Raw genomic sequence first — 14088 nt, 5'->3', positions numbered from 1 at the left:
TTGCACTCTGCTATTACATCTTTTATAATGGACTCCAGCATTTTCCCCACGACTGATGTCAGGCTTCTTTTGGGCCCCCTTTTCTCGAGAGACAATGGATACGCGCCTGGAGGTGGTCAGTGGTTTGTGAAGCAGCGCCTGGAGTGGCTATAAAGGCCAATTCTGGAGTGACAGGCTCTTCCACAGGTGCTGCAGAGAAATTTGTTTGTCGGGGCTGTTGCACAGTTGGCTCTCCCCTTGCGCCTCTGTCTTTTTTCCTGCCAACTACTAAGTCTCTTCGACTCGCCACAATTTAGCCCTGTCTTTATGGCTGCCCGCCAGCTCTGGCGAATGCTGGCAACTGACTCCCACGACTTGTGATCAATGTCACACGATTTCATGTCGCGTTTGCAGACGTCTTTATAGCGGAGACATGGACGGCTGGTGGGTCTGATACCAGTGGCGAGCTCGCTGTACAATGTGTCTTTGGGGATCCTGCCATCTTCCATGCGGCTCACATGGCCAAGTATTCTCAAGCGCCGCTGACTCAGTAGTGTGTATAAGCTGGGGGTGTTGGCCGCTTCAAGGACTTCTGTGTTGGAGATATAGTCCTGCCACCTGATGCCAAGTATTCTCCGAAGGCAGCGAAGATGGAATGAATTGAGACGTCGCTCTTGGCTGGCATACCTTGTCCAGGCCTCGCTAACCGGTATATAATTCGCTGTTTTCTTTCTGCCTCTTTTTTTAAATAGCGGAGTTACATTAACTACCATCCAATCCATTTGAACTGTTCCAGAGTCTACAGAATTTTGAAAAAAGACCAGAAATGCATCTGCTATTTCAAGGGCCACTTCCTTAAGTACTCTGGGATGCAGATTATCAGGCCTTGGGGATTTATCGGCCTTCAATCCCATCAATTTCCCAAACATTCCCTACTAATACTGATTTCATACAGTTCCTCCTTCTCACTAGACCCTATGTTCCCCAACATTTCTGGGAGATAATTTGTATCCTCCTTTGTGAAGACAGATCCAAAGTATGTATTTAATGGTCTGCCATTTCTTTGTTCCCCATTATAAATTCCCCCGTTTCTGACTGTAAGGGGCCCACATTTGTCTTCACTAATCTTTTTCTCTACACATATCTATCGAAGCTTTTACAGTCAGTTTTTATGTTCTCTGCTAGCTTACTCTCATACTCTATTTCCCCCTTCTTAATCAATCCTTTTGTCCTCCTCTGCTAAATTCCAAACTGCTCACAATCTTCAGGTTTGCTGCTTGTTCTGGCCATTTTATATTTCTCCTCCTTGGATCTAATACTTTCCTTAATTTCTTTTGTAAGCCACAGTTGAGCCACCCTTCCTGTTTTACTTTTGCACAGACAGGAATGAACAATTGTTGTAATTCATCCATGCGCTCTTTAAATGCTAGCCATTGCCTATCCACTGTCAACCCTTTAAGTAACGTTCCCCAATCTATCATAGCCAACTCCCGCCTCATACCTTCATAGTTTTCTTTGTTTAGATTCAGGACCCGAGTCTCGGAATCAACTCTCTCACTCTCCATCTTAATGAAGAATGTTATCATATTATGGGCGCACTTCCCCAAGGTACCCCACACAACAAGATTGTTAACTAATCCTTTCTCATTACACAATACCCAGTCCAGGATGGCCTGTTCTCTAGAGGTGTTATACACCTCTATCAATTCTCCACTCAATCTCCTTTGAGAAAGGCAGAATAATCCTAGCTTTTCCAACCTAACCTTGTAACTAAAATCCCCCATCCCTGGATCCATTCTGGTAAATCGCCTCTGCGTCCTCTCAAGGACCCTCACATTCTTTCTAAAGTCTGCTGAGCAGAACTGGAAGCAACACTCCAATTGGGGCCTAACCAGAGTTTTATAATGGTTCAGCATAACTTCCCTGCTTTTGTACTCAATGCCTCTACTTATAAAGCCCAAGATCCCATATGCTTTGCGAACCACTCTCGCAATATGACTTGCCTCCTTCAAAGATTGATGCACATGAACCCCAAGTCCCTCTATTCCAGTATACTCTTTAGAACTGTGCCATTAAGTATATATTGCCTCTCCCTATTCCTTATGCCAAAATACATCACCTCACACTTGTCACTATTAAATTCCATCTGCCACCTGTCTGCCCATTCTGCTAGCCTATCACTGTCCTGTTGCAGGCAGTTCATATCATCTTCACTGTTTGCCGCTCCTCCAGGTTTGGTGTCATCGGCATATTTTGAGATTCTACTCTGTATTCCAAGATCCAAGTCACTTACCTTGAGCAAAAAAAACAGTGGTTCGAGCACTGACCCTTGGGGAACACCACTGTCGACTATCCTCCAGTCTGACAAAGAACCATTTAATAAGACTCGCTGTTTTCTGTCCTTAAACCAATTTTCTATCCAATTGGACACTGACCCTCCTATACCACGAACCTCAATTTTGTTAACCGCCCTTTTATGTGATACCTTGTCAAACGCTTCCTTAAAATCCATATAAACAACATCCACTGCATTCCCTTCATCAAGCTGCTCTGTTAGTTCATCAAAAAATGCAGTTAGATTAGTCAAGCATGAACTCCCATTTATAAATCCATGCTCACTCTCCTTAATTAACTCGAACCTCTCCAAGTGACTGTTGATTTTTTACCCTGATTATTCTTTCTAAAACCTTACCCACCGCTGCTGTTAATCTAACTAGCCTGTAGTTACCCGGACTGTCCTTACACCCTTTCTTGAATAAGGGTGTCGCATTTGCCACTGTTTAATCCTCTGGCACCTCCCCCGTATCCAGGGAAGATTGGAAGATTATAGCAAGCCCTTCCGTTATCTGCATCCGCATTTCCTTTCGCAACCTGGGATGTGAGCCATCCGGACCAGGTGATTTATCTTCCCTAAGCACAGCCAGCCTTTTTAGTACCTCCCTCTCCTAATTTGTACTCTCTCCATTGACTCTACTTTCTTCACTTCGACTGATATTTTGTCAAATTCCACTTCCTCAGTGATCACTGATGCAAAGTACTCATTAAGTAGATTAACATTGCCCTGCACCTCTAAGCTTATATTATCCTTTTTGTCCCTAATAGGCCCGACTCAACCTCTTACTACCCACTTATCATTTACATGCTGCTCGAAGATTTTTGGGTTTCCTTTCATGTTGACTGCCAGTCTATTCTCATAGAAATAGAGAATAAGCAAATATAGAAGATGTAAGTATTTCCCATCCTTGATGAGGTGGAATTTTTTATGTTGTGGGTGGTAATGTCTTGGCCCACGAGTGTGGTGGAAGCAGAGACAATCAATGATTTGAAAAGGAAATTGGATGGATACTTGAAGGAAAGAAACTTGCAGGAGGAAAGGGATCGAGCTGGTGAGTGGAACTGACTAGATTGCTCCGGGGAGAGCCAGCATGGACGTGATAGGCCAAATGACCACCTTCTATGTTGTAAATGACTCTGTGTTGTTTCTCAAATTCAATCCACTGGTGCTTGGGAAATAATCTCAAAGTAAATTGTGCAACTGGAAAATCAGAACCAAGGCAAGGGACGCATAAGGAAGCAAAATTGCTGAAACCCGGGATTGAACCAAGGACCTTTAGATCTTCAGTCTAACGCTCTCCCAACTGAGCTATTTCAGCCCTACATTAACAGTGGCTTGGTGTCCTTGTTTTGGAAGAAAATACATACATTCAAGTTTTCCAAAAAATTAAAGAACACAACATGTGAGTAATATTCCCCATTGCTTTCTCAGTACTGATGGATTGTGAAGCGGGAGACAGCCAGAAGTGCCACTGAGCCTCACAGACCCCGAGCTGAGAATGAAATGAGATCAAATTCAATCTTTCATCGTGAGATTCTGCTGAGAGGTAAGAGTCCTGAATCAAAGCGAGACTTGCTCATTTCAAACACTCCCTGTACTCTCTGCTCATGAAGCCTTAAAAAAGGGAAAAACAGAATGGCACTCAAACTCACAACCCTGCCATTAAAAGTCTCATATTCGACTGACAGAACTGTCACTTCTACTCGGTCTCTTTTTGGATGGATGCAACTCCAACGCAGGGATGGCATTCAAATCCTCCCATGGGTCCACATGTCAGACTGAGTTCCATGTTGTAGACTCAAGCAAACGAAATCTGCTCACTTCCAAAACTATCAGCGAATTGAAGCTGATTACAATCAACATCATCAGAGGTCAGAACTACCTGGTGAAAGAAGACACCCTGAAGAAGGATCCACAATTATTCAAAGGCATCGACAAAGTGAAAAACAAGAAAATCGATGAGTCAATGCAAGCCAAACAACAGAAACACTGAAGAATTCCATTCCATTCCAGTCCTGTTGTTTTTGGAGTCAGGTCACAATTACAGCAACAACTTTATATTCCCACTTGGCTATCTGTACATTTAGTTAATTACAATTTTGTCGACAAGCTCTTTGAATCCAGTTGTCTGGTCCTCAAGCCAGCTCCGTATGGAAGTCAATTCCACCTTCTGCAAGGCTGAAACCAATAGATAACCTTAATCTAAAAATGCCAGCAGACCAGGGCTCGTCCGGGACTTGAACCCGGGATCTCTCGCATGTTAATTAACCATACTCCCAAAGCGAGAATCATACCCCTAGACCAACGAGCCACTGACAAGTCAGACTTTATTAGCTGCTGTGGAATTTCACTGGAACACCCCAGCCAATCATCCATTTTTTTTCAGATCAAAGCAACATCCTGCAAATGCTGAAATAAAAACAGAAAGTGCTGGAAATGTTCAGCAGCTCTGGCAGCATCTGTGCTGTGAGAAACACAGTTAACGTTTCAGGGCACTCACCTTTTGTTTCAGCCATCCTTTCAGACTGCTTCTGTCCATCCAATCTCACTTTCTATTCTATCCACATTCTAACCATTCACTACGTTACTACATTTTTCATGAATTCCTCATTTCTTTTATTAATGACAATTTTGTATTTCTGGCCTTTGCTTCAGACACCACCACAAGTGGAATCATGTCTCCATCTACCCAATCAAACCACTTCGCTGTATCCTCACATTGCAATGTTTCTTTAACCCTGACAGACTGTGGAGTTTCTGCTGCTTCATTGCAGTTCTTGCTTCCCGTCAGTAGATGTCACCTCACTCCAATACAGTGAAGTTTACAAATCTGAGAGAGACACAACAGGAAATAATTGTTCACATTATAGTGAATGTGTGGGATTTAGAAATACTAGGAGTGGAGACGAGTTATTATTGCACTCTGCTATTACATCTTTTCTAATGGACTCCAGCATTTTCCCCACGACTGATGTCAGGCTAACCGGTATATAATTCGCTGTTTTCTTTCTGCCTCTTTTTTTAAATAGTGGAGTTACATTAACTACCATCCAATCCATTTGAACTGTTCCAGAGTCTACAGAATTTTGAAAAAAGACCAGAAATGCATCTGCTATTTCAAGGGCCACTTCCTTAAGTACTCTGGGATGCAGATTATCAGGCCTTGGGGATTTATCGGCCTTCAATCCCATCAATTTCCCAAACATTCCCTACTAATACTGATTTCATACAGTTCCTCCTTCTCACTAGACCCTATGTTCCCCAACATTTCTGGGAGATAATTTGTATCCTCCTTTGTGAAGACAGATCCAAAGTATGTATTTAATTGGTCTGCCATTTCTTTGTTCCCCATTATAAATTCCCCCGTTTCTGACTGTAAGGGGCCCACATTTGTCTTCACTAATCTTTTTCTCTACACATATCTATAGAAGCTTTTACAGTCAGTTTTTATGTTCTCTGCTAGCTTACTCTCATACTCTATTTCCCCCTTCTTAATCAATCCTTTTGTCCTCCTCTGCTAAATTCCAAACTGCTCACAATCTTCAGGTTTGCTGCTTGTTCTGGCCATTTTATATTTCTCCTCCTTGGATCTAATACTTTCCTTAATTTCTTTTGTAAGCCACAGTTGAGCCACCCTTCCTGTTTTACTTTTGCACAGACAGGAATGAACAATTGTTGTAATTCATCCATGCGCTCTTTAAATGCTAGCCATTGCCTATCCACTGTCAACCCTTTAAGTAACGTTCCCCAATCTATCATAGCCAACTCCCGCCTCATACCTTCATAGTTTTCTTTGTTTAGATTCAGGACCCGAGTCTCGGAATCAACTCTCTCACTCTCCATCTTAATGAAGAATTTTATCATATTATGGGCGCACTTCCCCAAGGGACCCCACACAACAAGATTGTTAACTAATCCTTTCTAATTACACAATACCCAGTCCAGGATGGCCTGTTCTCTAGAGGTGTTATACACCTCTATCAATTCTCCACTCAATCTCCTTTGATATAGGCAGAATAATCCTAGCTTTTCCAACCTAACCTTGTAACTAAAATCCCCCATCCCTGGATCCATTCTGGTAAATCGCCTCTGCGTCCTCTCAAGGACCCTCACATTCTTTCTAAAGTCTGCTGAGCAGAACTGGAAGCAACACTCCAATTGGGGCCTAACCAGAGTTTTATAATGGTTCAGCATAACTTCCCTGCTTTTGTACTCAATGCCTCTGTTTATAAAGCCCAAGATCCCATATGCTTTGCGAACCACTCTCGCAATATGACTTGCCTCCTTCAAAGATTGATGCACATGAACCCCAAGTCCCTCTATTCCAGAACACTCTTTAGAACTGTGCCATTAAGTATATATTGCCTCTCCCTATTCCTTATGCCAAAATACATCACCTCACACTTGTCACTATTAAATTCCATCTGCCACCTGTCTGCCCATTCTGCTAGCCTATCACTGTCCTGTTGCAGGCAGTTCATATCATCTTCACTGTTTGCCGCTCCTCCAGGTTTGGTGTCATCGGCATATTTTGAGATTCTACTCTGTATTCCAAGATCCAAGTCACTTACCTTGAGCAAAAAAAACAGTGGTTCTAGCACTGACCCTTGGGGAACACCACTGTCGACTATCCTCCAGTCTGACAAAGAACCATTTAATAAGACTCGCTGTTTTCTGTCCTTAAACCAATTTTCTATCCAATTGGACACTGACCCTCCTATACCACGAACCTCAATTTTGTTAACCGCCCTTTTATGTGGTACCTTGTCAAACGCTTCCTTAAAATCCATATAAACAACATCCACTGCATTCCCTTCATCAAGCTGCTCTGTTAGTTCATCAAAAAATGCAGTTAGATTAGTCAAGCATGAACTCCCATTTATAAATCCATGCTCACTCTCCTTAATTAACTCGAACCTCTCCAAGTGACTGTTGATTTTTTACCCTGATTATTCTTTCTAAAATCTTACCCACCACTGCTGTTAATCTAACTAGCCTGTAGTTACCCGGACTGTCCTTACACCCTTTCTTGAATAAGGGTGTCGCATTTGCCACTGTTTAATCCTCTGGCACCTCCCCCGTATCCAGGGAAGATTGGAAGATTATAGCAAGCCCTTCCGTTATCTGCATCCACATTTCCTTTCGCAACCTGGGATGTGAGCCATCCGGACCAGGTGATTTATCTTCCCTCAGCACAGCCAGCCTTTTTAGTACCTCCCTCTCCTAATTTGTACTCTCTCCATTGACTCTACTTTCTTCACTTCGACTGATATTTTGTCAAATTCCACTTCCTCAGTGATCACTGATGCAAAGTTCTCATTAAGTAGATTAACATTGCCCTGCACCTCTAAGCTTATATTATCCTTTTTGTCCCTAATAGGCCCGACTCAACCTCTTACTACCCACTTATCATTTACATGCTGCTCGAAGATTTTTGGGTTTCCTTTCATGTTGACTGCCAGTCTATTCTCATAGAAATAGAGAATAAGCAAATATAGAAGATGTAAGTATTTCCCATCCTTGATGAGGTGGAATTTTTTATGTTGTGGGTGGTAATGACTTGGCCCACGAGTGTGGTGGAAGCAGAGACAATCAATGATTTGAAAAGGAAATTGGATGGATACTTGAAGGAAAGAAACTTGCAGGAGGAAAGGGATCGAGCTGGTGAGTGGAACTGACTAGATTGCTCCGGGGAGAGCCAGCATGGACGTGATAGGCCAAATGACCACCTTCTATGTTGTAAATGACTCTGTGTTGTTTCTCAAATTCAATCCACTGGTGCTTGGGAAATAATCTCAAAGTAAATTGTGCAACTGGAAAATCAGAACCAAGGCAAGGGACGCATAAGGAAGCGAAATTGCTGAAACCCGGGATTGAACCAGGGACCTTTAGATCTTCAGTCTAACGCTCTCCCAACTGAGCTATTTCAGCCCTACATTAACAGCGGCTTGGTGTCCTTGTTTTGGAAGAAAATACATACATTCAAGTTTTCCAAAAAATTAAAGAACACAACATGAGTAATATTCCCCATTGCTTTCTCAGTACTGATGGATTGTGAAGCGGGAGACAGCCAGAAGTGCCACTGAGCCGCACAGACCCCGAGCTGAGAATGAAATGAGATCAAATTCAATCTTTCATCGTGAGATGCTGCTGAGAGGTAAGAGTCCTGAATCAAAGCGAGACTTGCTCATTTCAAACACTCCCTGTACTCTCTGCTCATGAAGCCTTAAAAAAGGGAAAAACAGAATGGCACTCAAACTCACAACCCTGCCATTAAAAGTGTCATATTCGACTGACAGAACTGTCACTTCTACTCGGTCTCTTATTGGATGGATGCAACTCCAACGCAGGGATGGCATTCAAATCCTCCCATGGGTCCACATGTCAGACTGAGTTCCATGTTGTAGACTCAAGCAAACGAAATCTGCTCACTTCCAAAACTATCAGCGAATTGAAGCTGATTACAATCAACATCATCAGAGGTCAGAACTACCTGGTGAAAGAAGACACCCTGAAGAAGGATCCACAATTATTCAAAGGCATCGACAAAGTGAAAAACAAGAAAATCGATGAGTCAATGCAAGCCAAACAACAGAAACACTGAAGAATTCCATTCCATTCCAGTCCTGTTGTTTTTGGAGTCAGGTCACAATTACAGCAACAACTTTATATTCCCACTTGGCTATCTGTACATTTAGTTAATTACAATTTTGTCGACAAGCTCTTTGAATCCAGTTGTCTGGTCCTCAAGCCAGCTCCGCATGGAAGTCAATTCCACTTTCTGCAAGGCTGAAACCAATAGATAACCTTAATCTAAAAATGCCAGCAGACCAGGGCTCGTCCGGGACTTGAACCCGGAATCTCTCGCATGTTAATTAACCATACTCCCAAAGCGAGAATCATACCCCTAGACCAATCAGCCACTGACAAGTCAGTTTTTATTAGCTGCTGTGGAATTTCACTGGAACACCCCAGCCAATCATCCATTTTTTTTCAGATCAAAGCAACATCCTGCAAATGCTGAAATAAAAACAGAAAGTGCTGGAAATGTTCAGCAGCTCTGGCAGCATCTGTGCTGTGAGAAACACAGTTAACGTTTCAGGGCACTCACCTTTTGTTTCAGCCATCCTTTCAGACTGCTTCTGTCCATCCAATCTCACTTTCTATTCCATCCACATTCTAACCATTCACTACGTTGCTACATTTTTCATGAATTCCTCATTTCTTTTATTAATGACAATTTTGTATTTCTGGCCTTTGCTTCAGACACCACCACAAGTGGAATCATGTCTCCATCTACCCAATCAAACCACTTCGCTGTATCCTCACATTGCAATGTTTCTTTAACCCTGGCAGACTGTGGAGTTTCTGCTGCTTGATTGCAGTTCTTGCTTCCCGCCAGTAGATGTCACCTCACTCCAATACAGTGAAGTTTACAAATCTGAGAGAGACACAACAGGAAATAATAGTTCACATTATAGTGAATGTGTGGGATTTAGAAATACTAGGAGTGGAGACGAGTTATTATTGCACTCTGCTATTACATCTTTTATAATGGACTCCAGCATTTTCCCCACGACTGATGTCAGGCTAACCGGTATATAATTCGCTGTTTTCTTTCTGCCTCTTTTTTTAAAAAGTGGAGTTACATTAACTACCGTCCAATCCATTGGAACTGTTCCAGAGTCGATAGAATTTTGAAAAAAGACCAGAAATGCATCTGCTATTTCAAGGGCCACTTCCTTAAGTACTCTGGGATGTAGATTATCAGGCCCTGGGGATTTATCGGCCTTCAATCCCATCAATTTCCCAAACATTCCCTGCTAATACTGATTTCATACAGTTCCTCCTTCTCACTAGACCCTATGTTCCCCAACATTTCTGGGAGATAATTTGTATCCTCCTTTGTGAAGACAGATCCAAAGTATGTATTTAATTGGTCTGCCATTTCTTTGTTCCCCATTATAAATTCCCCCATTTCTGACTGTAAGGGGCCCACATTTGTCTTCACTAATCTTTTTCTCTACACATATCTATAGAAGCTTTTACAGTCAGTTTTTATGTTCTCTGCTAGCTTACTGTCATACTCTATTTCCCCCTTCTTAATCAATCCTTTTGTCCTCCTCTGCTAAATTCCAAACTGCTCACAATCTTCAGGTTTGCTGCTTGTTCTGGCCATTTTATATTTCTCCTCCTTGGATCTAATACTTCCCTTAATTTCTTTTGTAAGCCACAGTTGAGCCACCCTTCCTGTTTTACTTTTGCACAGACAGGAATGAACAATTGTTGTAATTCATCCATGCGCTCTTTAAATGCTAGCCATTGCCTATCCACTGTCAACCCTTTAAGTAACGTTCCCCAATCTATCATAGCCAACTCCCGCCTCATACCTTCATAGTTTTCTTTGTTTAGATTCAGGACCCGAGTCTCGGAATCAACTCTCTCACTCTCCATCTTAATGAAGAATTTTATCATATTATGGGCGCACTTCCCCAAGGTACCCCACACAACAAGATTGTTAACTAATCCTTTCTCATTACACAATACCCAGTCTAGGATGGCCTGTTCTCTAGAGGTGTTATACACCTCTATCAATTCTCCACTCAATCTCCTTTGAGAAAGGCAGAATAATCCTAGCTTTTCCAACCTAACCTTGTAACTAAAATCCCCCATCCCTGGATCCATTCTGGTAAATCGCCTCTGCGTCCTCTCAAGGACCCTCACATTCTTTCTAAAGTCTGCTGAGCAGAACTGGAAGCAGCACTCCAATTGGGGCCTAACCAGAGTTTTATAATGGTTCAGCATAACTTCCCTGCTTTTGTACTCAATGCCTCTATTTATAAAGCCCAAGATCCCATATGCTTTGCGAACCACTCTCGCAATATGACTTGCCTCCTTCAAAGATTGATGCACATGAACCCCAAGTCCCTCTATTCCAGTACACTCTTTAGAACTGTGCCATTAAGTATATATTGCCTCTCCCTATTCCTTATGCCAAAATACATCACCTCACACTTGTCACTATTAAATTCCATCTGCCACCTGTCTGCCCATTCTGCTAGCCTATCACTGTCCTGTTGCAGGCAGTTCATATCATCTTCACTGTTTGCCGCTCCTCCAGGTTTGGTGTCATCGGCATATTTTGAGATTCTACTCTGTATTCCAAGATCCAAGTCAATTACCTTGAGCAAAAAAAGCAGTGGTTCTAGCACTGACCCTTGGGGAACACCACTGTCGACTATCCTCCAGTCTGACAAAGAACCATTTAATAAGACTCACTGTTTTCTGTCCTTAAACCAATTTTCTATCCAATTGGACACTGACCCTCCTATACCACGAACCTCAATTTTGTTAACCGCCCTTTTATGTGGTACCTTGTCAAACGCTTCCTTAAAATCCATATAAACAACATCCACTGCATTCCCTTCATCAACCTGCTCTGTTAGTTCATCAAAAAATGCAGTTAGATTAGTCAAGCATGAACTCCCATTTATAAATCCATGCTCACTCTCCTTAATTAACTCGAACCTCGCCAAGTGACTGTTGATTTTTTACCCTGATTATTCTTTCCAAAACCTTACCCACCGCTGCTGTTAATCTAACTAGCCTGTAGTTACCCGGACTGTCCTTACACCCTTTCTTGAATAAGGGTGTCGCATTTGCCACTGTTTAATCCTCTGACACCTCCCCCGTATCCAGGGAAGATTGGAAGATTATAGCAAGCCCTTCCGTTATCTGCATCCGCATTTCCTTTCGCAACCTGGGATGTGAGCCATCCGGACCAGGTGATTTATCTTCCCTAAGCACAGCCAGCCTTTTTAGTACCTCCCTCTCTCAATTTGTACTCTCTCCATTGACTCTACTCTCTTCACATCGACTGATATTTTGTCAAATTCCACTTCCTTAGTGATCACTGATACAAAGTACTCATTAAGTAGATTAACATTGCCCTGCACCTCTAAGCTTATATTATCCTTTTTGTCCCTCATAGGCCCGACTCAACCTCTTACTACCCACTTAACATTTACATGCTGCTCAAAGATTTTTGGGTTTCCTTTCATGTTGACTGTCAGTCTATTCTCATAGAAAGAGAGAATAAGCAAATATAGATGATATAAGTATTTCCCATCCTTGATGAGGTGGAATTTTTTATGCTGTGGGTAGTAATGTCTTGGCCCACGAGTGTGGTGGAAGCAGAGACAATCAATGATTTGAAAAGGAAATTAGATGGATACTTGAAGGAAAGAAACTTGCACGAGGAAAGGGACCGAGCTGGTGAGTGGAACTGACTAGATTGCTCCGGGGAGAGCCAGCATGGACGTGATAGGCCAAACGACCACCTTCTGTGCTGTAAATGACTCTGTGTTGTTTCTCAAATTCAATCCACTGGTGCTTGGTAAATAATTTCAAAGTAAATTGTGCAACTGGAAAATCAGAACCAAGGCAAGGGACACATAAGGAAGCGAAATTGCTGAAACCCGGGATTGAACCAGGGACCTTCAGATCTTCAGTCTAACGCTCTCCCAACTGAGCTATTTCAGCTCTACATTAACAATGGATTGGTGTCCTTGTTTTGGAAGAAAATACATACATTCAAGTTTTCCAAAAAATTAAAGAACACAACATGTGAGTAATATTCCCCATTGCTTTCTCAGTACTGATGGATTGTGAAGCGGGAGACAGCCAGAAGTGCCACTGAGCCGCACAGACCCCGAGCTGAGAATGAAATGAGATCAAATTCAATCTTTCATCGTGAGATGCTGCTGAGAGGGAAGAGTCCTGAATCAAAGCGAGACTTGCTCATTTCAAACACTCCCTGTACTCTCTGCTCATGAAGCCTTAAAAAAGGGAAAAACAGAATGGCACTCAAACTCACAACCCTGCCATTAAAAGTCTCATATTCGACTGACAGAACTGTCACTTCTACTCGGTCTCTTTTTGGATGGATGCAACTCCAACGCAGGGATGGCATTCAAATCCTCCCATGGGTCCACATGTCAGACTGAGTTCCATGTTGTAGACTCAAGCAAAGGAAATCTGCTCACTTCCAAAACTATCAGCGAATTGAAGCTGATTACAATCAACATCATCAGAGGTCAGAACTACCTGGTGAAAGAAGACACCCTGAAGAAGGATCCACAATTATTCAAAGGCATCGACAAAGTGAAAAACAAGAAAATCGATGAGTCAATGCAAGCCAAACAACAGAAACACTGAAGAATTCCATTCCATTCCAGTCCTGTTGTTTTTGGAGTCAGGTCACAATTACAGCAACAACTTTATATTCCCACTTGGCTATCTGTACATTTAGTTAATTACAATTTTGTCGACAAGCTCTTTGAATCCAGTTGTCTGGTCCTCAAGCCAGCTCCGAATGGAAGTCAATTCCACCTTCTGCAAGGCTGAAACCAATAGATAACCTTAATCTAAAAATGCCAGCAGACCAGGGCTCGTCCAGGACTTGAACCCGGGATCTCTCGCATGTTAATTAACCATACTCCCAAAGCGAGAATCATACCCCTAGACCAACAAGCCACTGACAAGTCAGACTTTATTAGCTGCTGTGGAATTTCACTGGAACACCCCAGCCAATCATCCATTTTTTTTCAGATCAAAGCAACATCCTGCAAATGCTGAAATAAAAACAGAAAGTGTTGGAAATGTTCAGCAGCTCTGGCAGCATCTGTGCTGTGAGAAACACAGTTAACGTTTCAGGGCACTCACCTTTTGTTTCAGCCATCCTTTCAGACTGCTTCTGTCCATCCAATCTCACT

The 14088-nt window shown here is 42.4% G+C and overlaps 4 non-coding genes across 4 annotated transcripts; all 4 read right to left on the bottom strand.

Annotated features, from left to right (window-relative positions):
- Positions 1-3559: 3559 nt before the first annotated feature.
- On the bottom strand, positions 3560-3632 carry trnaf-gaa (transfer RNA phenylalanine (anticodon GAA)). Its single transcript has one exon. It is a non-coding gene; the product is annotated as a tRNA-Phe (tRNA).
- A 904-nt stretch (positions 3633-4536) lies between these two features.
- Positions 4537-4625, bottom strand: trnap-ugg (transfer RNA proline (anticodon UGG)). The gene is given in 2 exon segments: positions 4537-4572; positions 4590-4625. It is a non-coding gene; the product is annotated as a tRNA-Pro (tRNA).
- A 3547-nt stretch (positions 4626-8172) lies between these two features.
- trnaf-gaa (transfer RNA phenylalanine (anticodon GAA)) lies at positions 8173-8245 on the bottom strand. The gene has a single exon. It is a non-coding gene; the product is annotated as a tRNA-Phe (tRNA).
- A 4538-nt stretch (positions 8246-12783) lies between these two features.
- On the bottom strand, positions 12784-12856 carry trnaf-gaa (transfer RNA phenylalanine (anticodon GAA)). Its single transcript has one exon. It is a non-coding gene; the product is annotated as a tRNA-Phe (tRNA).
- Between the last annotated feature and the right edge of the window lie 1232 nt (positions 12857-14088).

This window comes from Heterodontus francisci, chromosome 35 (genome assembly GCF_036365525.1).
Source record: "Heterodontus francisci isolate sHetFra1 chromosome 35, sHetFra1.hap1, whole genome shotgun sequence".
Taxonomy (NCBI): Eukaryota; Metazoa; Chordata; class Chondrichthyes; order Heterodontiformes; family Heterodontidae; genus Heterodontus; species Heterodontus francisci.
Note: the sequence above shows the minus strand (reverse complement) of the source record. Positions and strands in the feature narration are given on the sequence as shown.